This window comes from Anser anser (genome assembly GCF_964211835.1).
Source record: "Anser anser genome assembly, chromosome: 8".
Taxonomy (NCBI): Eukaryota; Metazoa; Chordata; class Aves; order Anseriformes; family Anatidae; genus Anser; species Anser anser.
Window position 1 is genome coordinate 4,230,070 of NC_139728.1, and position 26,333 is coordinate 4,256,402.

Here is a 26,333-nt window from a genome sequence, read left to right on the forward strand (position 1 = left end):
GTTACGGACTTGGCTTTGAAGTCACAGCATAGGTAGTGAGAATATCAATAGATCTCAGCACCCTGCACAATGGTATATCCAGCTTATTTTTCTGCAAAGATAAAAGATATTGTAAAGCAGTAACAAAACCTAGAAAAAGTTTTAAAGAGACATATTGTGAAAACACTTTATTATTATTATTCATTAAAAAAATCTTCACCATTTAAATTGGATTTAAGAAACAAATGACTGTCTTTACCAAACTGCTGACTCTCTTTTCTGATATTAACATGCTATGCTGTTTCTCTACCTATTGCAGTGCCAATACCAGTGTCTGTATTCTGGTGTTAAATGAAGACATTTCCTCAAAAAAGTAGTATCTGTGGTTATTATTATTACCAGATTAACCTAAAGCATTGCACAATTGGTTTACAGGCCTAGTTACTATTATTAGTAGACATAAAGGTATCCTGTTCAAATGTTCCATCAAATTCTACTAAAACTACTTGTTAAATTACATGCAAATGTGCATGCAGGTTTGCATGGCTGAAAATAACATGTCTGTCTTGAAGCATGCAGGTATCAGGTTTTTCCTTAAGCATATGGCCAACTGGGTGCATCCGAAACACTAGTCAAAACAGAAATACCTGGATATATGTAGCATATTAAATGTATTAAATCTTTGTAATGTGTCTATGTTAATTAAGTGTAACACTAGCCATAGATATATTGTATTCTCTGGTAGTCCTTCACAGAGGAACCACTGCAACATAATCTCCCATATGCAATAGATTTCATATCAATTTTCTTTCTTTATTTCATTTTTTTTTCCCTGATTTTTCTATATACTAAGGCATACACCAACCTCAAACAGGAAAAAATTATATTCTTAGAGTCAACCAAAGTAAAGCACAACAAACACAGTTTTATTTTTAGATTTAGAAGGGAGGTTGATATAGAGTGCACAGAAAAATATTTTCATTTTATGAATAAAATCTATGAAGGTAAATTTTACATTTTAAAACTAAGCCATCTGACTCTTAGTCTGCACGAGGCACAAATGTGCACTAGGACTATGATGAGAACAAACGCCGAACAGCAAAGGTGACCTTTATCACAGCCCTTCAAAATTCCATCACAGAAGAGCACTAGATCAAAGAGCAAAATCTAAGTCATGCCAAGTATGGCTGTTCTGTTTTCTCTCGTACTTCTACAGTAAATAGCATTGGCCTCTATATATTCATCTTATTGATCTTTTAATGATATGCACAGAAAAGTAATTCCCAAATGTTCACTCTGTCACTGTGACTAATCATTTTCTTCCTTCTCTAGATTTTACACCTTGAGGAGACAGTTGCATCAATGATGCTTTCCATTAAACTGCACCACAGATGTCGAGGTACATATTAATGGCTGGATAAACTTTATAAGTAGTAATAATTCCATTTAAATAGTAAATAAAAACAATAATCAATAAGAATCTAGAAATAGAGTATAAATTTACCTATTTTAAGTAATCTCCTGCAGCCATATACATTGCAATACTGACTTCTTAGTCTCATTTTTTTTCTTAAGTTCTTGAATGAATTTTTTTTATGCCTTCATTCTTATGGGTCATTTTAATGATCATGCAAATGTAGCTGTAAAACTGGATCTATAAGGAAACTGTCAGCTTTTCACAGTATGAAAAGCTGTAGCTTTTTTTGGATGTTGTGCTTCAGTAAAAAGTTAGGTGAAATGAAATTTGAAGTATGGTGTACTTCCTTAAAAGTAAACTATGTGGGAGGCTGTCTGAAAAGTAGCATGTTTCCAGATTATTGGAATATGCTCAGTTTTATTCTAGGATACTGAAAGAATTGGCCAAAGCAATTTCTGAGTTGTTTATAGTTATCTCTGAGGACTTGCAAAGTTGCCAGAAGATGGAAAGTGGGTGAACAAAGCGCCTATATTAAAAAAGACAGAGAAGGAGAAAAAAAAAAAAAAAAAAGAGAAATTATGGGCCAGAAAGCTAACTTCAGTTCTCCTAAAATTTCTGCAATAAATTATCCACCTATTTGTAACCATTTAGAAAATAGCCCAAAAAAAAAAAAAAAAAGACATACATATAAGTCTGTAAACACCTAAGAATTCAAACCAAATTTAATTTCCTTCTGCAACATGGTAGTGGAGCTTCTACATTTAAAAGACAGGAAATGAACCTTCTTACATCCTGATTTTATGAAAGTTTTGACAGCATCTCACTTGACATTAGCACAAACACTTTATGAGCACACTGGTAAAACAGGTAAAACAGCAAAAAATCAGGTACAAAAATTGGCTGAATAACCATTCTCTGAAACGAGTTTCTCATAGTTTGTTAACCAAAGACAAAGGAGGCTGACCTGGCAGAAATTCACCTGACTTTGGATTTGTCCAGCATTTTCATTAATAATAATAATAATGACTTAGACAAGAGTGTTCTTGCCAGAGCTGAGGATGGCATGAAATTGAGAAGGATTGCAGGTATGCAGTAGAATTCCAAATTATCTTTACAAACTGAAGATTTGTGTAAATTGGGGAAAAAAAAAAAAAAAAGAATAAGTGTGAAATATAATATATGAAGAGGAACATCAGCTGCACTAACCCAAGATGAGGAGTGACTATTTAGACCACTTCTCCTAAAAAAAAAAAAAAAAAAAAAAAAGAGAGGAATTGGAATTGATCACATGCTGATATGAATGAAAAAAAAAGCCATAAACATCATGTTGTTTAGACATAATCCAATGAATGTCTAAAAGCAGAACAGCTGAGAGACATGAATCAGTGCTTTTCTGGTCTCAAAAACATCTCTCAGTCTAGTATGAGCACAGCCCTTCAAGAAAGAAGCCTAGGCAGAAAGATGAGAATACAAATGACTGAAGAAGTAGAAAACACAACATATAAATAATAGTAAAAGAAGTAGGAACCCTGAAAGTTAAGGGTGGGAGAGGGAATGGCAATCCCAAGCCTTAGAACTTTTTTTCCCTTCCTATGTACTGTCTTTTGCACTGGAGCTCAATCATGGGTTTCCTGTGCACCTAGGTCAGTCTCTCCTGAATATCATGGAATGATCCTGATGGGTCATTCTTGCATTTGGCAGAGCTTGTCCTTAAAGACCTGCCTGCTTTTGTAAGCTCCTTAACCTTTCAGAGGTGCCTCTCATGAGATCCCACTTACTAATTCCCTGAGTAAGCCAAAGCCTGCCTGCCTGAAGTGCAGGGTCTGTACTAAGGATCTTGAGCTCCACTATTTCATGATAACTGTAACCAAGGTCACAACCAATTATTACAGCCAGTTCTCCCTAGAATAGCTATAACTGACCCTGCCTCAGAACGAAGTGAAGAATCAAGTGACCTCTCATATTTTCTGAGTTTCTGTGAGTCGGGAGTGGAGTACATGAATACATCAGGAGTATTTGAAGGCTCTTCCTATGATCACAGAAGCCTTGATTGTGGCATGTAGGCATGAACAACAGATTTATGTTGGCATTCTGTGAGGGAGCATTCTACCTGAATGACAGTGTTGTTTGCATGATCTCAAACCTGCAGCATCTGTATGCTGCTGTTCTGTTTTGAGTTATGAAGCTCAAACACTAAGAGCAACTTGCTAACCTCTGTTGCCAAGTACGGAGAGCTCAGCTTGGGTATCTGTAAGATATTCATCTTTTCCCTTTTTTTAAAGGGAACCGTGAGGTTCTACTTCAATCACATGTAGGCTAACAAAGAAATGAGAAAGTTCTTGTTTCTGATATGCCTTATAACGTCTGTACCTAGCCCAAAGAAGTACCTGATATAACTTAGTAGCAATATCTTAAATAAATAAAAAGTAAATGTTCTCTTTACTGTTATAACTCACTGTACAGGAGTCCTTAAAGTGTTTGTAAGGAGAAACAAGGACAGCAATGGTGAGTACTCATGAAATTCTCATTCACACTTTCAAGACCTAATAGCATATGCTAAAATCTTAGCTAAAAATGAAAGCTAAGCATATGCTAAAATCTAGGAGATAGGTAAAGAGTACTTTAATACTTTTGTAACGGATAATTTGATATTTTCTGGATTATATTATTCACAACTCTTTCGTTAAAAAAAAAAAATTACAGACAATCTTCTGTTCTCTGTCAGTCACTGCCAAATTAAAAGCTTGTTCGTATAGAAACTACTTTGATCTACAGCGGCACCCAAAATATAATGAACGACATTCCTCAAACTTCAGAAATAAAATTACAGAGGTAGATAAAATACAGAAAAGAGCATCTGAACATAGAGATGCATTATGATCACTTATTGAGGGAACACATGTATTTTCCAGCAGAATACTGATAGTACTCAAAGAACAGCAATCATATTAATTCTAGAAATAACTTCTGAAGCAAACTGAGGAAAAAGAAAAAAAAAAGGCATGTCAATAATTGGAATATTGTATTCACTGGGTCGAATTTTCACCAGTCGTGACAAGGCTATTACAACTATGACCTTGCTGGGTAAGTGGCATGGTACACTTTGCATACACCAATTATGAGAAACAACTTTATCAGAGATATTTAGAAACTGACACTAATGCAAATAATTATGAGAAAGTAATCAACTTTATTCTCTAAGATCTGGAATTTTTATTTTATTTGCAGAGCTACTGAAAGTGTAGCATGTAATTGGATTGTCCAATGGTGATTTCCTGAATGTACTAAGACATAGATACCCCTATTCTATGTAGTACTTATTTTTGTAACTTCTGTCAGCTTATTGTTAGATGCAACATGGTCCCCAACTAAATTTAACTCCAGGCTTGAATATGGACCCATGGCATTGTGTTCATGCCTATATTGTCAACATATTTTCTCCAGTATGCAAATAGAAGGGTAAACTTGCAGCAGCACAGGACAACTGTACTCCATAGTTTTCACAGCACAGCGCTTCCATCTCTACCATCATGTGAGTGCCTTTTCAGTCAAGTTTTTAATTAATGCATTTTTATTCTTCAACACTACTTGGCAGGGCAAGTGCTCAAGTCCCGTGAATGAGATTACCACAAGCAACTATTTTGAGCTTGTAAGAAAGGCCTAGTCTTTAAGACTGCTCCAACATGCCTAGTACATTTAACCGCCAGTCACTTCTTAAGGTTCTCATTGCAAGTATTACTGCTTACTATGAAAGATCTAGCACACTTTAAGGAGTCAAAATGTGTCACATATTTATGTTTGTGCTCTCAGGTCTAGTTAAGCTACAGTAATACAAATGATAATAATTAAAATGACATTAAATGCTTTAAAGGCTGCTCTTATTTAACAAATAACTAACATCATTTAAGTTTCGCTGTCTACAATCCCAAGACCAGATTCAGTGTAGAATTCTGAAAAATGTGTCACTGGCTTCTCTGTGTAGACAGAAACCTAGTGGCAACTGAAATACGTAATAAAAAGTAGTATCAGTTCTGTTTCAGGAGAAAAAATCACACCTGGAAAGAAAAATAACACCAGGGTTTGATGGTAGGAGTGTGATATAAAGGTATTGAAACACCATTCAAGTTCTTATTCATCAGGGCTTTTAGACTTCACAGTCTACAAATAACTAATATTCCCATCAGCAATCTTCCTGGGGTTAGTACCTTAAGAACTACAATAGAGTTATGTTTTTCAGTGAGAATTTGACACCAGAAATTGTGAAACTAAGGACAAAAGGTACCAAGAGGTATAAATGACCTTTTATCTCTGATTAGAAAGCTTAAAGAAAACTTTTCAGGTCCTAGAAGATGTTTCCTTTAGCTCCATGTAGTTTTTTCTGTAGTTTTAATTGGCTAGTTTCCTTGTGTACACACCACTGTGGTTCACTCATTAACTGGTTCACTAAAATTAACTAAAGACTAATAGAATATTTAAATATATCCTGTCATTACCCTGCACCCACATATTGAAGTTGAATAGCAAAAAGCATTTGGCTTCTTGCAGGATCATTTAAAGACCTCCAGAAAAGGATGTTATTTTAACCTACATTATTCCCTACTTTAACGTGGCCTTCCAGTCCACATGTTCCATATTTAAAATATACCACTAATCAAATAACTTATCCATGCTAAAAATAATTACAAGATCTATTTATATATAACAAAATTGAGCTTCTCTTCTTTTTAGTTTGAGAACTATAACATGGAAAATGCTTATTTTTTATTTAAAATAAAGTAAATAAAGGTGCGTGTGCACACACAAATCCCTGTTTCTTAAAATCTTTACCTCAAGGATGTGACAATTATCAAAGAATAACATGGGAAAGGGGTCCCTATTATTTGAATAGCTTTGTATTTCCAATCTTTCCATTTTTTAATTTTACCTTCATTTATTTATTTTTATGTAACATTGGCTTAGAACATCCAGGCTAACACTGTGTTCACAGAGAAAATTAGAAAATTAGAATATTATCTAATGGTCTCTTTCCCTTTAATTACCAGATAGATAATTATAATTCTAGTTTAGATCCCTTCATGTAATAATTTTCATTTCCATCTCAATAGAAATGAGCAAGGACAGTTTGTAGAGACTGGAATATATAGAATTTTATAAATCATGAATCAATTTCTAGATTACAGTTTCCTTTGACTTAGGCATATCAAAGGGCAATCTGTTCCTTAATGAAAACAATGAAAGAATGTTATATCAATAGAAAATCTATTTTTGGCATTATATACAATTTATATTAGGGGAAAAAATATCCCAAATGTTTTGCTAAGGATTCTGCTGAAAGGATTAAACAAAACAACAACACCAGTAGTTTGTGGAAAGCAGAAGACTAAGATTCATACCTGTTTGCTTATTAGGTCTTTAGCTGAAGAGATGCTGGTGAAGCTGTAAAAGGTTCTTGTCTAAACTTTATCTTGCCTTTGAGTTCTATTTCCAATTCTTCAAATAAAAGGCACTGAACACTTTTCTGGGAACACCGACATCCCATCACAACTATTAGGCGGGTTAGAAACTGCTAGACTTGCCAAAAAATTGTCTTCCATAGGGGAAAAACCTTTCCTCTCAGGAACAGCAAATCTCTTCATTTGGAATACAGGAAATACCCAAGCCATAAACCTGGCACAAAATAAACTGTGTTAGATGTATGCCCATCTGAAAGCATCAGAAATGAAAGCGCATTAAAAGGTAAGTAGATATATAAAAATCCAGTTCAGTCATATCATCTTTAGGAATATCTCTGTGTGTACAGCATCTTTAAAATCAGAACAGCTTCAATTTCTACACCTCATGCATGTGGTCTTGCAACATCAGAATCTGATCTTCAGGATCAGAATGACAACTGGTCAGGCTGTGGAACAGTGTGCAGAAAGGGATCGGTACATTACATTAAGTAGCATGTACAATATAAGAATACGTATATTTCTCATCTCAAAAACATTTTGAGATGGGAAAACATATCCCTGTTGCATACTCAGCTGTAACTCAGTCTGATCTCTCATTCACAATCAGTTCTAATATAGAACAAAAACTAAGACATTTTGAGCCTACAACTGTGTTTCAGCAAAAATACACTGAAAATCCAGGGCATGTTCTTCCCTGAAAAACAAAGCAAAACAAACAAACAAAAATCACAGGATTTTATTTTCCTTGAGGCCAGGAATTCCTCTTTTTATTTCACAATTTACATCTCCTTAGTAAGTTGTTTGGAAAATTGACTAGCTGAGCATAAAGGAAAGGGGATTTCATGCACTTCCAAAGATATAATTCAGCCTGAAAAGAGCGTTTTTCTAAGCAAACAATGGAAGCCACATTGAAAGTAGGGCATGATTTTTTTATGAATCAAACTGAATGATACCAATGTAACTGTGCAACTGTTCTTCACTCTTTCAGATGCTGTGCTTTTACTTCAGTGTTTTGGCCTTCTTTTTCACCATGTGAAACAAATGTAAGAATTATTTCCCTGATGGATGGTATCATGCATAGATTCAAAGCAACTGCCACTGACATTTTATAAGTGCAGTCTGGAAAAACGTGGTACTGACTCCAGAAGGAATGCAATAGAAAAACCCTCTACTAGTGCCCTGCGCTGAAATTCGTTGTAATCCTGGAAGCACCCAGCCCAAGGAAAGGTAGATGTAATGCACCAGCACATCTAAATAGCAATGTTTTATACCCAGTTTTCTTTTTTATAAAATAATCGCATATTGTGCAGGACATCAGTTGCATCACTCACCATGAGCTGATCAGGCCTACAGAAATCACACAATGGTGAAGACTGGTAGTTTGACATAGGATTTTGTTAACAGTATATCCCCTAAACATATGCTCCAAAGCAATGAGAACTCGATAATTTATTTTTTCATTTCCCAATGTCCTGTTAATTTTTTCAGTCTGTTCAATAATAGATAAACAGTGGAAACTATGAAAGCAGACCGTGTCTTTAACTCCTGCCTGCTTATTCACTATGTTTAGAAATCACAGGAAATTGTATTTATCTCTTCCCTATGAGCCATTATTCCCGATGTCGAAGCTATCTGCTGCAAGTACAAGACTAACATGTGTATCTGTCAACAAAATGGGTCACCTCTATACTCTTCTATATTTTCTTTAGTTGAAATCAATAAAGAAGAAATCAGAAACATCGGACACTGGAGGGCAGGAATGATGAAGTGCTTAACATTGCTCCCTGATGTCTGTATTCCTAGACACATGGCAGGTTCACAACTATCATCACTTTTCACATTTTACCTGCTTCTGCATCCAATAGCCCTTCTAACTATTTTTCATGCTAAGACTTTATCTTAGTCATGAGGTTATGAACAATACTGCTAAAACAGATTATTAGTTTAATTTTTAATGTTTTGCATAACCTTAATATGCAAATATCATAGCTTCTGATTATACCTCCCTGGACACATCAAACACACGAATTACACTGCAAGGAAAAAAAAAACTGTAAGCAAAGCAGTGTTAATGCTATTGTAACTAACGTGCACCATTTTCATTAACAGATAAATGAAGGATGGATTATAATTACTTCACTGTGAAAATAAGGATTGTAAATATTTTCTGTTTTTCTAATCATGTAAGAGACAATCCTTTATGACCTAGAAGAACAGCCAAGTTTGGTCTTTCAGCATTAACATCATATAACATATAGGGGAATGAAATATAAATCAGTAGGAATGCAAAGTAGACAAAGCAGTAGTAAAATCACAAAAACAGTAAAGGAGACAAATTTTCCCCTGCCAGAATGCATCTCCCAAATATGCCTTGACTGCAAGGTCATCAACTTCAGATATAACCTTGAAGTATTATTCATTGGTATTGATATCACTAGAGATGATTAACCTGCTAACTGATTATGACACCTAGTAAGGCATAGAGGTAAATTTCAAATTTACTAGGTGACTAAAATAGAATATTTATGGATGCTGTTCAAAAACACAGTAGAAAACCGTATACATCAAGATGCTTCACTAAAATGAGAACAGTAGAATGTATATACAGAGCACTTTCAGGCTTACTATTAATTTTGTCCTATTTTTACCATAGTAGAAAACCCTCAAGAAAGTAACAGGATAGTCCTGGCAGAGAGGTACATTCAAATTATATGCAAATTTGATATCTCTCAGGGCTCAGGATCAAAATCTCACGTTCAATCAATAACTCCAAAATCTGGACCTGGATTTCAAAATAGTCAAAATATCGGAGGGGTTTAGCAGTATGCATTTTGACTTAGAGTCATCTCAATCCAGATTGAAAACCTGGGGAACAACACATGATGTTTAAAGTGTGTGGTCTGGCGCATACAGAGCTGTGAGGTGTTGTGACTTGCTGTACACAACTTACAACACCTGGTCGTATTTTGAAACGGCCATCAGTATGGCAACGTCCATGTATACAGGATCATAACTCAAGGCAGGATTAGGTGTCAAAGTCAAAAAAAATCATGGTAATTTCAAAAGAGCTATAAGATATTCTACAAATTTCTGACAAAGTCAAAGCACAGCAAAATGAGTATGTGTATTCTTGCTACTGTTGTGAGGCAAGTTCAACCCCCCTTTAGTGAATGTGACAGCAATCATCAAACACAATTAGCGTTACATAATTATGTAAATAGCAAATAAACTTCTTAAAAGCAGGAAACAACAAAAAGCTGTTACACTGGCAGCACTGTTTAAAACACAACAACAAAAGCAGAAGGTGTCACAGCAGCAATTGATCACATTGGACTCTGGCTCTGTAACATAGGGCCACCTACATAGGACCTATGCACAGATTTCTAGATATTTTTCTCTACGAGTGAAAGAAAACAAAATTGACCACAAAAAAAAAGTCACAAGTGTACACGTAAAATGTCTTTTTCTTAATCTCTTTTTACCATGAAAGCTAGGTACTGGCACTACTACATCGGGAGTGACGGTCACTACCACATTGTAGTTTCTCCTCCTCAGAAGAAAGATTTTCATTGTTGTTTGAAAGGGACAGATTTTAAAATATTCCATGCAATGCACATGCAGCTTAGTGAACTCCCCTGCTCATGTTCTTTTCTTGAGAGAAGGGGTTATAATCAAGGAGCTAAAAAGACATAAATGACAACAGACAAGTCTCAAATTTTCAGTACAAAAAAAGTCAGAATGATGGTGACTGTCAAGCCTCTGCTTGTCTTCTGATGGCCCCCATCCATTTTCCTGAAGAATCTGAGAAAACCAAAACTCCTTCTATTAATGTCTTCAAATTGGACAATATAATAAACTCTACCTGAATAGACTGTGCTATGAACCTTCTAGAGCATATTTGGGTGGATTCTTATGCAAATTCTGACCTACATTTTTAGATATTTGTAAAATCTTGGCAAAAGAGTATAATCATCATCTCATGGAGATCCAGTGTTCTTTGTGTAAGAAATCTCTAAAGTAGAGTGTAAAATTTACCTGGTTCCCAATGATTTATAACGAAGGGTTGAGGTCCTAATTTCATACTGTTATTAATAGCTTAGCTGAAGGAGGAAGATTTAAATATCATCAAAAGAAGATTTTTGGCAAATAATTTAAGGAATGTCTGCTATTTGCTAATAGGCATTAAAACAATTAAATTAATGGTGGTAAATTAGTCATTCCATGCAATTTAAGGTCAGCCTGTGATATGTTTGTTTAAATTTAAATTTAACAAATTTCATAGCGAGGTGTTTGATAACCCATGCCTGTGAACATTCAAGAGGCATTTAGATAATGCCCTCAATAAGATGCTTTAAATTTTGGTTAGCCCTGAAGTAGTCAGGCAGTTGGACTCAATCTTTGTAGGTCTCTTCCAATTGAACTAATCTATTTTATTCTATTCTAAACTCTGTGCTTGTAGTTCTACATGACAGAATCTTAACCTTTTACAGACTCCAGGCAGTCCTTAAAAAAATGATTTAACCAAAAGTATTGAGCAAATACTTCTTTCATTAGGCACTGGTAATTGCATTTTCTTACTTTCATATATACTTGCTGTACATGAATTCTCCTGTTTTATATCCTAAGCAGTTTACAGGAAGTTAAAAACGGTATTTTGTACGGCTTACATTTTCTTTAATTTTGTATACTTTTTTCATTTTTCTTGGTATCTGGTGAGGTGTCCGGAAACAAAATGTTGCAAGTTTGATGTTCGTATAATTAGTACATCATGTACATCATCGTTGCTAGTCTCAACAGTAGAGATGCACTTGAGAGTTGTGATAAGTTTGGGCTGGTGTTGTTTTGCTTCCCTAACAAAACAGTGAAAATACGTCTTACCGCTATGGTCATTGCAGTGTATACATTATTCCAGAAAACTTGATATGATGAACTTTCAAATTCTTTTTTGGGGTAAAGACTGTCGGAACTTTCAGTTAAAGATTTTGACCCACTTACACGCCCCCACCTAACCTTATTCTCCAGCTCACTAATTACCATGGGAAAAGCATTCACAACATCCATCAACCCTTCTCCATAATAATAACAACAATAACAACAATAATTATTAGTATTTATAAAGAAGTATTGCTTAAGTTGGTTTCTTAGCAATAGCTATACCTACACAGCATGGTGGAGCACAGGAGAGCACTGTTGGTCTCCCTCTGGACATGCTACTCTGACTCACATTATAGTGTGAAAGAGCCCAGATACACAGCCATAGCTTTGAATCTGAGCTCTCAGTCCCATTTCTCTCACTTTTTTGAGGTGTCTTGTGTTTTTGAGTGTTTTTATACTTCCCGTTTAGCTTCATTGAAAAAATAATATTCTCATTAAATTTTCATATATGAGTTGGCATTATTGGAGAGATGTACCAGAAAAAAAAATGTGAAAAAATCGATAGCAATGGTAGGGTTACATTTTGAAAGATTCTTTAACATATCCTTATTGGTGGTATTCAACACCAATTGCCAGGGGAACAAAATAGAAATAAATGCTTCTGAACCATAGAGAGAACAAAGGGTAGACTTTTAAAAGTATTCAATACTTTAAAATTGTATTTAGTCTAGTGGGATTTTTCAACACTGAAACATATAATTCCCAGTTGTCCAAATGTATTTGAAAATCCTTCCAGGGGTCCAGAACTAAATACTTGGATGGCTTTAATAGCTCAGTCTCAAAACTACAAAATTCAGCATACTGGAAGAAAAAAAATGATTAGAAACATATTGCGGTGCACTTTTCATCTGACAAGAAAAGTGGTTAAAATATCTCAAAAAGATGCAGATGTCAAACATTAATCATAACCAATACATACTGCTATGGTCCAGTAACTGTTGGTACTTAATTTCAACAAAATCACAATCCTCTCTCAACCTTTTCTATGTGGCTGTGTAAACATGACAGCAACTTTAAATCTTGTTGACAGTGACTTCCATACCTGTCAGTGGGCAGTCAGCTGCAGTTCAAACAGTGCTGCAGAGAAAAGCACTTCCTAATTCCCACCCTGAGCAAAAAACTCAACAATGTACTTTGGGACACGGTTGAATGCTAAGTCAAAAATGTCACTGCTTTACAAGCAATTAATCAATTAAAAGTTATGGCTATGAAGCAGTGAACAAAGGTTAATTAGAACAAGAAAATCAACTGCATTTTGAAGCAGGACAGAGTACTTTTTCAGCTACCTTCAAAGATAATTAAATCAAATGTAAAAATCACAAGTTTAAGCAAGGAATATCTTCAGCAGTAATCCCAGATTATCACAACAGTTAGAAATATAATAGACAAAGAAGTACTTGCATATATGTTATCCATACTTGCCTACATACATAAAAATTATTACCTCAAAGCCCTGTTAACAAACTGAATTTCAACCATGATCTTCATTGTCATTACACTAGGCGGATTAATCTGAGAAGTCTGAAAAGAGTCAAAAAAGTAGAAATAAATGCTGCATAGATTCATCAGTGATCCTATCAAGTTCTGTTCCTTGAATTATTTTGAATACCTTACACTGTTTCACTGAGTACAATCACAGTTTTATTATTTCTTAGATTTTGTATTTTCCCTTTAATAAAATTCTGTTGATTCTAGTCATTCCAAATAACAACACACACAATAATGGGTATGAACGGAAGGACTAGAAGGACTTCTGTATTTCAAAAAACACAGAACTTTCCCTGTAGGCAGAGAAGATTTTGTGATATAAGATTTCATTAAAATTTTTGACTGTCTTTTAAAATGCTCTAAACAGTACATTTCTTTTTTAAGCATGAATTCTCTTTCCAAATGCTTTGTTTTATTTTTATATTTTTAATATTTATCCATGTGAATATTAAGAAAGATCAAACTGAAGTTGTACTGGGTCTGTTTGTCTTTTACTATCTCAACTGTGCTGCATTTTAATATTTGTCCATCCCCACAGATCAATTTTAGCCACTGCAAGCATAAATGCCTACAGGCTTCTCTTTTAGAGAAGTTCTGTTGAAAAATTTGGCATATTTCTAATTATATTTCAATCCTATGGAGAGAATCCCTGTATTGTAACTGCAGACTGGCATTACTGTCTGGGGTTTCTTGAACTAAATAAAGAAAGCATTAGCAATTTGATTAGTAGAACCTGATTGCTTTCCCTGAATATTACAGTATGTTAAATGAGAAGCTGCATAAAACAAATAAATGAAGCAGGTGCATGTCAGATTCTCATTTGGAAGACTGCCAGCTGATCAACTCCACCAAGGTTTTATTATCTAACCAGAAACACATTTTGTTGATGCTTAGATTTTTCCCTCAAGAATAACTTCTGCCAACACTGGCAACAGCTCAATGAACAAAATGCTGTAACTACTGAAGATTCAGGTGAATGCTCTGTAGCAAACATTGTACCAACAGGCTCTTACCCCTCTGTTTGTGCATATAGACACACGCAGACTAGTATGCAAATATATCGCAATCTTTATGCCAACTTGAAAGCCACAAAAAATGACAGATGTCAAAAAGAGGGACCATGTTTTTCCATGGCCTTTGCGATACACATTAAAACAATGATTGAACAGACAATCTTATACTCAGTAATTTGGTAAGCATATTTTCCAGCTGGATAGCTTCCTTTGGACCCTAGTAAACAGCTGGAGGGGATGCATAAAGTATTTGGTAATATTTTCTACTTGGCTTTTCTTCTCCTTTCAACAAACTTCTAAATGGCTTGCAATGGTGTACCATGACCGTAATCTCTCACATTTATGCCCAGTGAGTCATTTGCAAGAATGTCAGACAAACTGACCTTCCACACAACCATTCCATGACAAGAATGTTAACATTTTTAATTGCCATTTTAATGCTGTCTCTAGCTTTTGTAGAGCATATGTTGCAGTATTGCCTAAGTCTACACTCGCACTGAATTTCAGCCCTTGAGCAGTGCTATGTCCCCCCCATTCGTTATACGTGAAGATGCAGATCATGCTGCTAACTCAGATGTTCAAGAATTTGCTGTCTTAACAGTTGCTGTGGATTTACAGGGGCATATTTTTTAAGCACCAAAGTTCCTAGCTTCAAGAATACTTAAGTCAGTTCAGATGCTAATGCATTCCTTCCACTTGCTTTATAAAACTTTTAAACATATTTATTGCTCTTCATCCAACTCATAGTTAGCACTTGTAGCACCTAATAGTACCATTCCCTTGTGGAAAGATTCTATGAATACTGCTTAAGCATATTAACTTTGGATAGTTTTTAATATATATCATTAAGAGGAAAATTCCCCAAAACACATTCATGGCAGAAGCCTAAACTGTGCTGTGATTCAACAAGGTACATGCACTTTTGCAAACTATACGTCAAACCTGATAGTTGAACCCATGTGTTTGTTGTTGTTGTTTGTTTTTGTTTTGTTTTGAAGATTGCCTAAAAAGTTTATAAAAGGAAATCCATATGTTTTCAGAGAAATGAAAAATGCTTAGCCCTAAGCATTTTTTTATTGTAGGGGTAATAGTCATAGAAAATAATAGAAAACATAGTTGGAAGAGACTTCAAGCAATCCTCTACTCTCAGACTCTATCACAAGACAGGATTAAAAATATCTAACCTGTTTTTGAAAGATGATTGTATATCTTGTTCATAAAAGCTCCTAGCGATGGAGATTTTGCTGAATTCTATGCAACTTATACTAGACAGTATCTCCCACTGTCCTTACCTTTGGGAAGTTTTTATTAAATGCTTTATATAAACCTCACATTCTACAACAGAAGTACAACTGTCCTTGGGGTGGGTAGAAGTTTCTTGCCTTTATCTTCACAGCTTCTTTTAAGCTTTGAAGACCTATCATGTCTCAAAGTCCCCCCTTCTCTATTCTTAACACTCACAATAATCTTCAATTTATTTTTTTTTTTGCAAGTTATATTTTCCAGACTTTGGATCCTTCCTTCTGTATGTCACTTGATTCTCTGCAGTTGGTGCCTACATTTCTTGAAGTATATGTCCAAAAGTGGCAAAAGGCCTCTCCAACAGAGGCCTCATTAGTGCTGAGTGGAGCAGATGGATTACTTCCTATTTCTGAATAAACTACTGCTTTCTTATCAGGATGAGGACGCCTGTTTGCACAAAGCCAGAACATAACTGATTCATGTTCAGTTTGTGACTCACAAAGGGGAATTTGTAAACCTCCAGATTTATGACAGCAATACTGCTACCTAGCAGGTCATTCTCTTTTATACATTATTTTTTTCCCCTGAGAGTAATACTTTGAATTGTCCTTAATCAACTGTAGCTTTTCATATTAGAGCATTTCTTCAATTTGTCAAGAATGCTTTGCATTGTAATTCTGTCCTACAAAGTGCTTGGGTTCCCCTGCCATTCTGGTACTGTCTGAAAATTCAGTAAGCAATTCTCTATGCCTTCAAAGATGTTAATAATAATATTGAGCACTTAAAATATCTGTGTGATGCAAATTGTTTATATATATATATTATTTTTTTTTTTTCCACAAAGGCTATAATCGAAAGGAAGAGTTCTGATCAAATTCAGTCAGGTTTAAGAAGATACTTCACATATTCAGTAAGAATGACTTACTTTCAGGGTAGTAATAAAAATGATGAGACAAGTTCATCCTAAACTCTAAATTTGTGTGATGGTATTTTGATGTTTCCTTATTGATGCAATTATTATGTGAGAAAAAATCTAAAGGTATGGCAAATCACATAGTACTGTTTGAAAATGCCATCACAGTGAGCTATGTAAGACCTAATTCAGGTTCTGGTTCATCCATCTGAGAATAAATGTCTTCTATCATGCACCATATTTCTTCCTCCAACTTTTATTACGTAAACTGCCTTAGACACAGTGCTAATCCCAAATCCCACCTATAACAATAGATTAGGGAATTACACAGCCAATTAGCTCCTATACACAGCACGATCTGATTCTTCCTCTATGCAATTAACTAATACAGTCCATTACAAAGATACATTAACATTATTCAGGAATTTTAAAAAAGTCATCATAAGCTACTCTGATTAAAATTCTTAAAAACTAACATTTTCAAAGGCTTGGAAATTAATACAATATTGTATCTGTATATAATCATAGCTTTTAAACACAAAAACCTACTTGTGAGGAGCTCTTCAAAGATAATATTCCAAAAAGGTCCACAATCTTACTGACAGCATATGGAATGAAATGAAATGAAATAAAATAAGAACATAAGACCAGCTGTGCTGGGTCAGAACAAAGCTCCATATAGCCTATATTCGTTTTCTGACAGTAGCCAAAAATGGATTATCAGGACAGGAAAGTATGTAGTGATATTTTGTTCAAATTATTTAATCCTTTAGCAATACAGTTCTCAGGAAAATCTTGAGGCAGAGGTTGTGTCTTTTTGTCTCTCAACAGATTTTCCTCTATGAACTTGACTATCACCATCTCTTTCTATAACGATACTCTAAAGAACAAAATACAAAGCACTCACATTTAAGTATTTATTCTGCCTCACATTCCAATTGTATCTCAAGCTGAACCATTTCCTACATCCTTTGGATTCCAGTCACAAGAATAGAAAGATGGAAAGACAAAAAAGTAAATGAATTAGATTCCCAGAAATATCTTTCTTCACTTTTATGCCACCTCTATCTAGCAAAATAAAAGACACACTATCTTAAAAATCTGACAACAGAAGTTCCAAAGGGTTTTAGACAAAATCCATGTCCTAGAGATGGTATACTCTTACTCCTTAGGCCAGGCCCTTTTCTGAGTATGCATGTAAGGGCCAGCTGCATCATTTTCTTCACTGAGATCTGATTGTATACTCTGTAAGAAAGAAACACTGTGAATTGCATTTGGATGAAACTGATATTAGCAATGGAAGAGTGGTTCGTCTTATCTATCACCTGGCTCCATAGGACTGCTCTTTTCCATACAGCGTGTCCTCCTGTCATTTGCCACTACAGTCTTAACTGATGGGACAACTCAAACATCTGCAAATAGTGACAGGAGAACATAACCTATTTTAACATAACCTTACCAGAAGGTGCTTTTTTTTTTCTTTTCTTTTTTTTTCTGGTTTGCAGAATTCCATTTTCGCATTTGTGTACTGATGATCCTCACTGCCAACTATGTCACAGCTCTACAAGCAGTCTGTTTAAATCAAGAGTCACCATCAGAAATGCAAGCAACGGTGCCATACCAAAGACATCCCTGAGAAGGGAGACTTACTTTTGAGCTTGTTTATATGAGGTTTACTCTGGGCTGAGGGAAGAAATCCTATCACTTCCTCACTTCTAAAGCACTAAATTAATAAGAGAAGCTGTTACAGAGACAATATCCTGGGATGTCCCTCTGAAAGCTGCCCTAGAAAACTAATCCCAGCAGCCTGAACTGCTGAAACAGCAGAGTCAGATAGCAGAGACGTGACTTTGTCGCGTCATTTGCTATCTGGCAGTCTTTTTAAAAATACAAGAAATGCAGTCAATACTGGCTGCTAACATTTTCACAAGGTAACAGTGCTGTAGCACCTTTACATAGAAAGTATTTGCCCTGCATCCTCTCACCCCTCTATGCGTGTTGAAAGGAGTCACCTGAACATTCTGCACTTGAGACCAAGCAAGATGCTTTCATTTTACAATGAAGCCTAATTTAAAGAATATGATGGCACAAATTAAACCTTCAAAAAGAAGGGATAGAGAGGTAGACGCATGCAGCAAGTATATAACTCAAGGTGAGCCTCACCTGGTGTATGCTTCCTAGTAGAAAAAAGTGAAATAAAAGCCCTGTATTTTTTCACGTTACAGATTCATCAGTTATTGGAGTTGTGGCTCTAACCAGGTTCAGCACACAACACACAGACAGGTCTCCCCTCAAAAAAAACAGACAGCACGCTCTTGCCATTCAAGAGCTCCTCATGGATGCAGGTACCACATCTGCAAAACCAGTGGTCTGCCAGCATTTTTATATATATTTTTTTTTTCATCAGACGAAAGATAAGATGAGGCAGGACATAGAGAGAGAACTCATGAGGAAGTTAGGAAAAGATCTGTAACAAAGGATAACTAGCTGTGGGTCTCGGATTTCCCTGTTATAATCTTCATATGACTTCAGGGCCGTGACCACACCTGAGAATTACATTCCTCATTTTTCTGCACTCAGAAGAGGGAAAGAAAACATAGGGAAAGAAAATCTCTACTATACATTAGAATTATTATAAAATGACTTTAAAAAGCTTAACACTATATCAGGACAGATAATTGCTAAGAGGTTTTCTGAAACCAGACTTCTCAAACTTCTGGGAAGAAAAATCCTACTGAGAGCTAATTTCATTTGGTTTAAGAAATACAGGTTGGTAGTTCTGGAACAGAAGATTTCATTTTTTTCCCACAGTCTCCAGCCACCATACACCAATTACATTTTGCAGTATTGGTTTTGATGCTACTCAGCACAGGAACACTGTTTTTCTAGGAAAGTCCTGAGCATAAGATACTCAAAGAATCAGAAGCACAAACATTGAGGACTCTGAGGAGTGACTCCCTACCTAATTTTGATTTGAAGAGAAGGTATGTAAGGTTCAGCTCAGTTTGTTTAAAATAACTCTCTTGGGTCAAGACAAAGACTAGCAAATCTTCTCATGCTCTAAAATAGTTGAATAGAAAGGGGTCTTTAAAAAATACACAAACAAACAAACAAATATTTTTACTTGGTGGAATATACAGAAGCATTTAGAAAAAAAATAAAAATCTCCTACCAGTACAGTACACCGAATCAACTCAAGCTGTCTAAAGAACATTAATGGTGAGTGCAGCTCCCTACTGACCCAGGACATTAGCACACCCTCCGCTCAATGGAGATGTATTTGGGCAAAGCCTAGTAGACCTACGAGGTATTATATAGATGAGATATTCTAAACTCCTGAATAATGAAATATGTTACAGTGAAATACAGTTGATGTCACAAGAGCTGTACCCATTTGTCCAAATGACACACCATTTCTTTTCCTGATGTTACAACTGACTGAATAAGAAAACTGCCAACATAAAATAGTAAACCATTCAGTAGGATATCTAAACTAAAGGGCGGTCTGTATCACATGCTATTGCATTTTACACATTCAAAGAGAATACAAAAAAAAAAAAACAAAAGTCAACTCATTATACAAGCAAGATACTGTTACTGAGTAACATCTGTGTGCTGCCACAAATTTGACTGCTTCCAAATGCTTAAGGCAATGGAAGTGAACACTAAGGGTGACTGCAAACCATATGATGCATCATAGTAAACTACTATGGAATGACATGCTATTGCAATCAGAGTAGCAGGTAATGTGGATATGAAGTGCATACTGAAACACAAGTCACATGCTTTTGATGTGACTCCTGACAGGCCAGGCTAAGCAAAACCAATATATAATTCTGACCTTCCTGAAATCTAAAGGATCCATGATTCATTTCCAACAAAAAACATTACTGTTTGGCTTAAGGACACACAAACTTTTACATGGACAAAAATTAAAAGAATAATTTAAAGGATAAAAAAATCAAAGAGCTAAGAGACAAAAGTGGAAAAAGCATACAAAAATGAGATAAACTCTAGTTATCTATTACAAAAATACAGTAATGATTAAAAAAAGTCTTTTCACTGACATTTTCCTTTAATATTCGTCCTAACAGTTTCCTGATTATGGCTCTACATTAGTATGTTAATACATGGGTTGCAACTTTGTAATGGCTGTTGTACTTTATCTGTGTTTCAGTGTTATTTCAAACATTTTTTATGCAAATGAAAAGTAAACATTTTCCACGTGGCTCTGAGGGGCAATGAAATCAAGCCAGCCCTGATACGCACCACAAGTCATTGACTGCAAGCAGGCTTGAGTCTTCAGAAGTTGGCCTGGTTTTCAGATGCCGAACTAGAATTAGGCACCATCTCCTCCCGCCACCCCCCCTCCCCCCCCGTTCACTCCCTTCCATCCTCCCAAAACAGAAGAAAGCATAACCTGCATTTTTCAGTTGTTCCATGTGGTGTATGTCACATTGACTTTGTCACCTGAAACATCGGATTCTGTTAGAACATTGGTTTTGTGCTGTCTCTTAAAGGATACTTCTGTCTGCTGAATTAAAAACATATTTGCCTACATGAAGAAGAGCAAAACTCGGGCAGCCCAGCATCTCCTCTTACCTTTTCTATTTGCAATAGTGACCATATAGACAAAAACTATTTTGCATAACCAAACTCATTATGCTTAGGAAGGAAGGAACCAGGTAGGCTCCATTTCATTTAAAGATTTCAAATTCAGGCACTTAGAAAGGGTGTTTTGCAAATATGGCTTATTGCCTTATTTCCACAGTGCATTCATGATGCATGGTTTCATTCGGGATTTTAACCAGAGCCTGAGAAGAGTAGGCAAAAGTGTGTTGTAGTGAGCTAAGACAAGAGATCTATTGAAGGCAACCTTTAAGCATACATTTATTAGGTAATAAAAATTTCAGTGGAGGGGAAAAAAATCTTTATATAGATTACAAGAAAATCCATTACCCAGGAAACAAACAGGTTTATGAAGATGAGGAGGACTACTATGATAATCATGGGAGAAGAGCTTGCCAATACAGATAACTGGCAAACAGGACAGAGTGGTTATGTTCTTACATGAATTGAACAGGAAAGATGTTCCTAAGCTTTATAAATCAGCTGAAGTAGATTGGAAATGGGATAAAATTCTAAACGTGGGGCTGCCTACTCTTTATCTTGCAAAGTAGATATATTAACCCATGAATCCAAAGAGAGCAATACAAATCTCTGACTGCTCTGTAGTTCTCATTTTCTCTGAGATGCTAAGATATTTTCACATATGAGGGAGTTGCACATAAAAACTGTGAGCACCATAAATGTAAGAGCCTGGCCAGGTTGCAGACTTAGTTTATTTAATCCATGAGCAAAGAAATGACAAGCCACACTCCTCCTCCTCCTTTAGCTGGACCATAGGCAAGGCAGAATGAAAGTAGTCACGTGTACAACTGAGAGAATGAAAAGGTAATAGGGCATTCACTGTATTAGAGACAGACATCCCTATCCTAAAAAATTAAAATCTGATATACATTTTAACATCAAACTGAAATCTCCCAAGTCACTCCTGTCCCAGTTCTCACAGATGCTACATCATGTAAGCCATTTCATAAGCTTCTGTAAGCTTTTCTTAAAATAGAGAACTCTGCCATGTTTGTTTATCTAGATGTTAAAACTTCTAAGTTACATAAATCCTGCCATGATTACTTATTTGCCCTGTGCAATCTTGGGAATGAGAGATGTTAATTGCAGTGACTGAGACAAGCAGTGCAGCTATTTTAAAAACTACATTCCACAGACTGGGCTGTGCCACAGAAAATTGCTTGATGATAAAATAACTGGATAAATATATATACAAACACGTTATCATGATTCTAGCCTACAATTTTGGAAACTCGAGTTAGTGGCTTTCCAACAAATATCTGCTTACTTAGAATAGATTCCCTTCTACAGTTTGGAGAGAGGTGGCTTGTGAGGTCCAAATGGTTGGGAAATGCCAGTGACTATGAACGTACAGACATCTTTTAAACATTCCCCAAATATTCCTTTTCTGTGTATTCAAACATAAAACTCTCCGTCTCAGGGATGTCAATACTTAGAAGACTAGACTTGAAGTACAGACAAGAACTCTGGCCTATGATATGGGCAAAACTGCTGCTTTTATGTTGCTGTGAATGCCCTGGGTGCACTTGGACCAGAGCATCCAATTCTGCATTGAAAGAAAATCCTCCAGCCTCGGGATGAATCCTGCCGGCATCTTCAGAAGAAAATCTCTGGTACATCTCATGGTTTCAAATGTTTTTCAGGACACACTGTTCACAGGTGATTGGTCTCTGACCTTCAGTTGGCTCATCTATTTTATACAGATTATGCAACACTGGTAAAAGCCATCTCTGCAGTGTCACCAGGTCATTCAGAGACTGGTCAAACCATCATATGGATATTTCGTGGAAGATCCTGGGAACATTCTTGAATTCAAGACCTATTAGGACTCTGAACGATCCTGGTATCATTCTAGAAAGTGTAGGCATTATCACTGAATAGCCAGGATTTCCACAGTGAACATGAGGGTCCCTCACCATGCTGACTGTATGTGAAAATCAGAAGTCTAACCTCTCTCAAGAAAAATTGCTTTTCTTAATAGGTGGAAAAACATATTATGCTACAGATATCATGACAAAGTCCCTTCAGATAATTTATACAGGCACATTCTATGTACTTTCTTGATACAGATTCAATGTATTGTTTCATATGGTTCCAGATACAAGCAACTATGCACAGATACTTACTATCTCAAAGACAAATATGTTCTCATCTTTAGACATATGATACCTGCATTACTTCATGATCTTCTCATTCCAAATTCATGCTACTATACTGAAATATTTCCTTTCAGAATTTCAATAAGGTACTCATAGTAGCCATTATCTGTTTCATCACAAGACACACCCCAGAATATTTCAGCCTACTATTTTCTGGTGTACCCACAACAAATTATAAAAGTGGCAACTAAAATTCTAGAAATATTAAATATATGTCTGTTTCTGTGGTTCAGACCTAAATTTGTCTGTAACAATATTGACATGTAATCAGTGAATTACTAAGACTGCTACCTTTACACTAATAAGTAGCTCTGAAGACTGCAGCTGAAGAACTCACATGCTGAAAATTAAACTCAGTACAAATGAAGTTTGTCCCAAAATTTTGAGTGAGAGTAACCAGAAGATCTTTAAAGTATGACAAACTACATGCAAAATTAACATTTCATATTGTATCAGCTTTTCATAACTTATTGATTTATTTGAAACTTTTAAGTCTAAGACAATAACAATATCAGGTCAACTGCTAGAATGAAAACCAGGGACCAGGGTACAGCAGAGCAAGATTAACATACCCACAAATGAATAACAGGGGAAGGCTCTTGGCAAAGCTATTCATGCAAAATGTTTCAGGCTCTATGACCAAAGTTTTCTCATTAGAAAAGAAGGAAATAAAGAGTGTCCTAAGAATTAATTGGCCCTACCAGAATCCCATAGTTCATCCTTTTCTTGTGTTCCTTGCTTCACTTGTGCACAGATGACTTCATGCTCTGGCTGAGAACCAAGCAAAAGAGGTACGTTCCCTTCTTCAATTTTCACTCATTGTACCACACTCACATTGGCGTACACTTGAAGGAGGATCTGAATAGCCAAATGCAATAGGATCTAACTTTCTGACACTGAACCTTATCCGTGTTGTGCATCCATCCCTAACAAAGAAGCCAAGAAAACATCCTTAATTTCCAAAGAGAACTGGCTTTTGTAAATATATTTTCCTTGTGATGTCTAGCGTGCATGTTTATGACCAAATACATGTTACTATTAATTTCCATATTTAAGTTGTTCCCCATCTTCTTATAGAAGAGTATGCTTTTGTTGCTTAGAGCAAAAACCATAAAAATATATAATGCTTTTTTAAGTGAAGAGTGGTAGTGGCACACTGGAAATCAATTACCAGATACAAACCATCCAGGAAGCAGACGCTAGGCAGAATGTACAATTATAGAAGTAGCGAGGTCAACAACTTTTCCTGAATAGGAATGTGCAACCCCAAGCATTTTGAAATCATTCTGAAGCAATAATGCCATTTAACAATTGAGACAAACTCACCCAGCCCAACCAGACTGGGTTGATAACGTCAACAATGAAAAGAAGCAAATTCGGAGCTGCTACACCAAGAATTCAAAACCTTTAGTCTTTTCTACCAATACTATCAGCAAGTCTATGAATATTAGATAAAAAATTCTATTTTGCAAATATAAATTGACCCTTCCTAAGCATGAACTTACTACAAACAACATACCCAAATGTAAAGAAAGAATAACATACATAAACACATTGTTTGCATTTTTATATAACTCCATATAGCAATAAAAAGGAAAAAGCACATCATCTACTGAAACTGAATGTCCACCTTCCATCTATTCATATTGGTTCTTATTCTCCATTGTGGGAACTCCATCGTGTTTTATAAAGAGGCATCATACCTCTGGAGTTTTTATGATTAGTAATGGGTTTGCTTATAGGAGGCAGGACAGAGAAATGAAAAGCAAGGAGCAGGGACTAAATCTGTGTTAGAAGATCTGCTCCTCTGTGAGACATTCTTTTCTTAGGCTTTGGTCAGTACAGATATGGTAGTTTGTTGCCAAAACCCTGAGCATACTATGAGTGCTTCTTTCCAGACTTTTGTTACAGCGTAGTTCTGCCAAGCATGCAAAATAAAAACACAACAGCAACAACAAAAACCTATAAGAACAATACAAATCAGACAATACCCTCTAGGTTTCTTTTTGTTTCTATGCATAACAAGAAACTTTTGGTTTCTGAGAATATATGGAATTCTTTCTTTTTTTTGTTTCTACCCAACATATTTATACAGAAATATATTCATCATAACACCAGAAAACTGATGTACTTTTACAATCATGTTCTAGCATTCAAAAACATCTAAATTCAGCAACATTAGTGAGAACAGGAGACTTGCAAACACCTTCACACCTGGAAGTTTTGATTAAAATCACTGTCCCTCCGGAAGGTACAGAAGGTTTAGCTGACTCAATTAATAGTTTATTCAAATGGGAAAAAAGTAAGTCAAAGAACAAGTCTGACAAGGTTGTTTTTCTAATTTCTAATCATTCAGTTAAAAAAAGGAGGTACAGAGGATCAGATCTGCTAGCCCAGACAAGAACAATTCAGCATTTTAACTGTGTAATATAACTCCTGCACAGCAAATCAATCTTTGCAGAAATTTGTTAAGTTTTATTATATTTAATTCTATGTATGTATGTATCTAAACTTTTGTAACTAATGAAACAAAGCACAAAGTAATTCCTTAAGTCCATCTTAATTTTCTTTCAAATTCTAATAAAAAGGTAATTACAGAAGACTTTCACCAACAGCAAACTGCAGAACTGCAGAAAATTAAAACACATACATAAAGGCAGAATTGCTTAAGGAGATTAAAAACAGAAGTAGTGCAGTCTTTTATGCAAGGAAAAAAAAAGGAAAAAAAAAAAGCTGTGTCATTTAAATATAACAATCAATTGTAAATTTATGTATCTGGGAGGTTTTAACCAATGAAAACCAAAAATTGCTACAGAAAAGGAATGGTTTAAGACAAAGGTCAAACACACTGTTAAAAATCAAACAAATACAACATTACTGCTGTAAAACATGATTGGATTTGTTGATTTGAACAAGTCCTCCTTAAACAGCTTTATATATAAAGCTGCTTTTAATAGACAATTAGCAGACAATTGTGCACTCAAAAATTAATACAAGCTTCTGTATGTAAGACAAATGCGTGAATGCTGTAACACAATATTTAAACTTTAATTCCCCAAAGCAAGACAATGACGTGAAGATTGA

General features: G+C 35.5%; 1 protein-coding gene across 6 annotated transcripts in view; it reads right to left on the reverse strand.

The window, feature by feature from the left end:
* LOC310903460 (uncharacterized protein) overlaps positions 1–26,333 on the reverse strand; it is a 490,104-nt gene that overhangs the window by 219,635 nt on the left and 244,136 nt on the right. For 3 of the 6 annotated variants that reach the window (XM_083846779.1, XM_083846778.1, XM_083846777.1), the window contains exon 5: positions 6,790–7,063. The exons of the other annotated variants lie outside the window; for them this stretch is intronic. The gene's annotated coding sequence lies outside the window, so the exon portion shown is untranslated. The remainder of the gene's footprint in view (positions 1–6,789; positions 7,064–26,333) is intronic. 6 annotated transcript variants of the gene reach the window in all.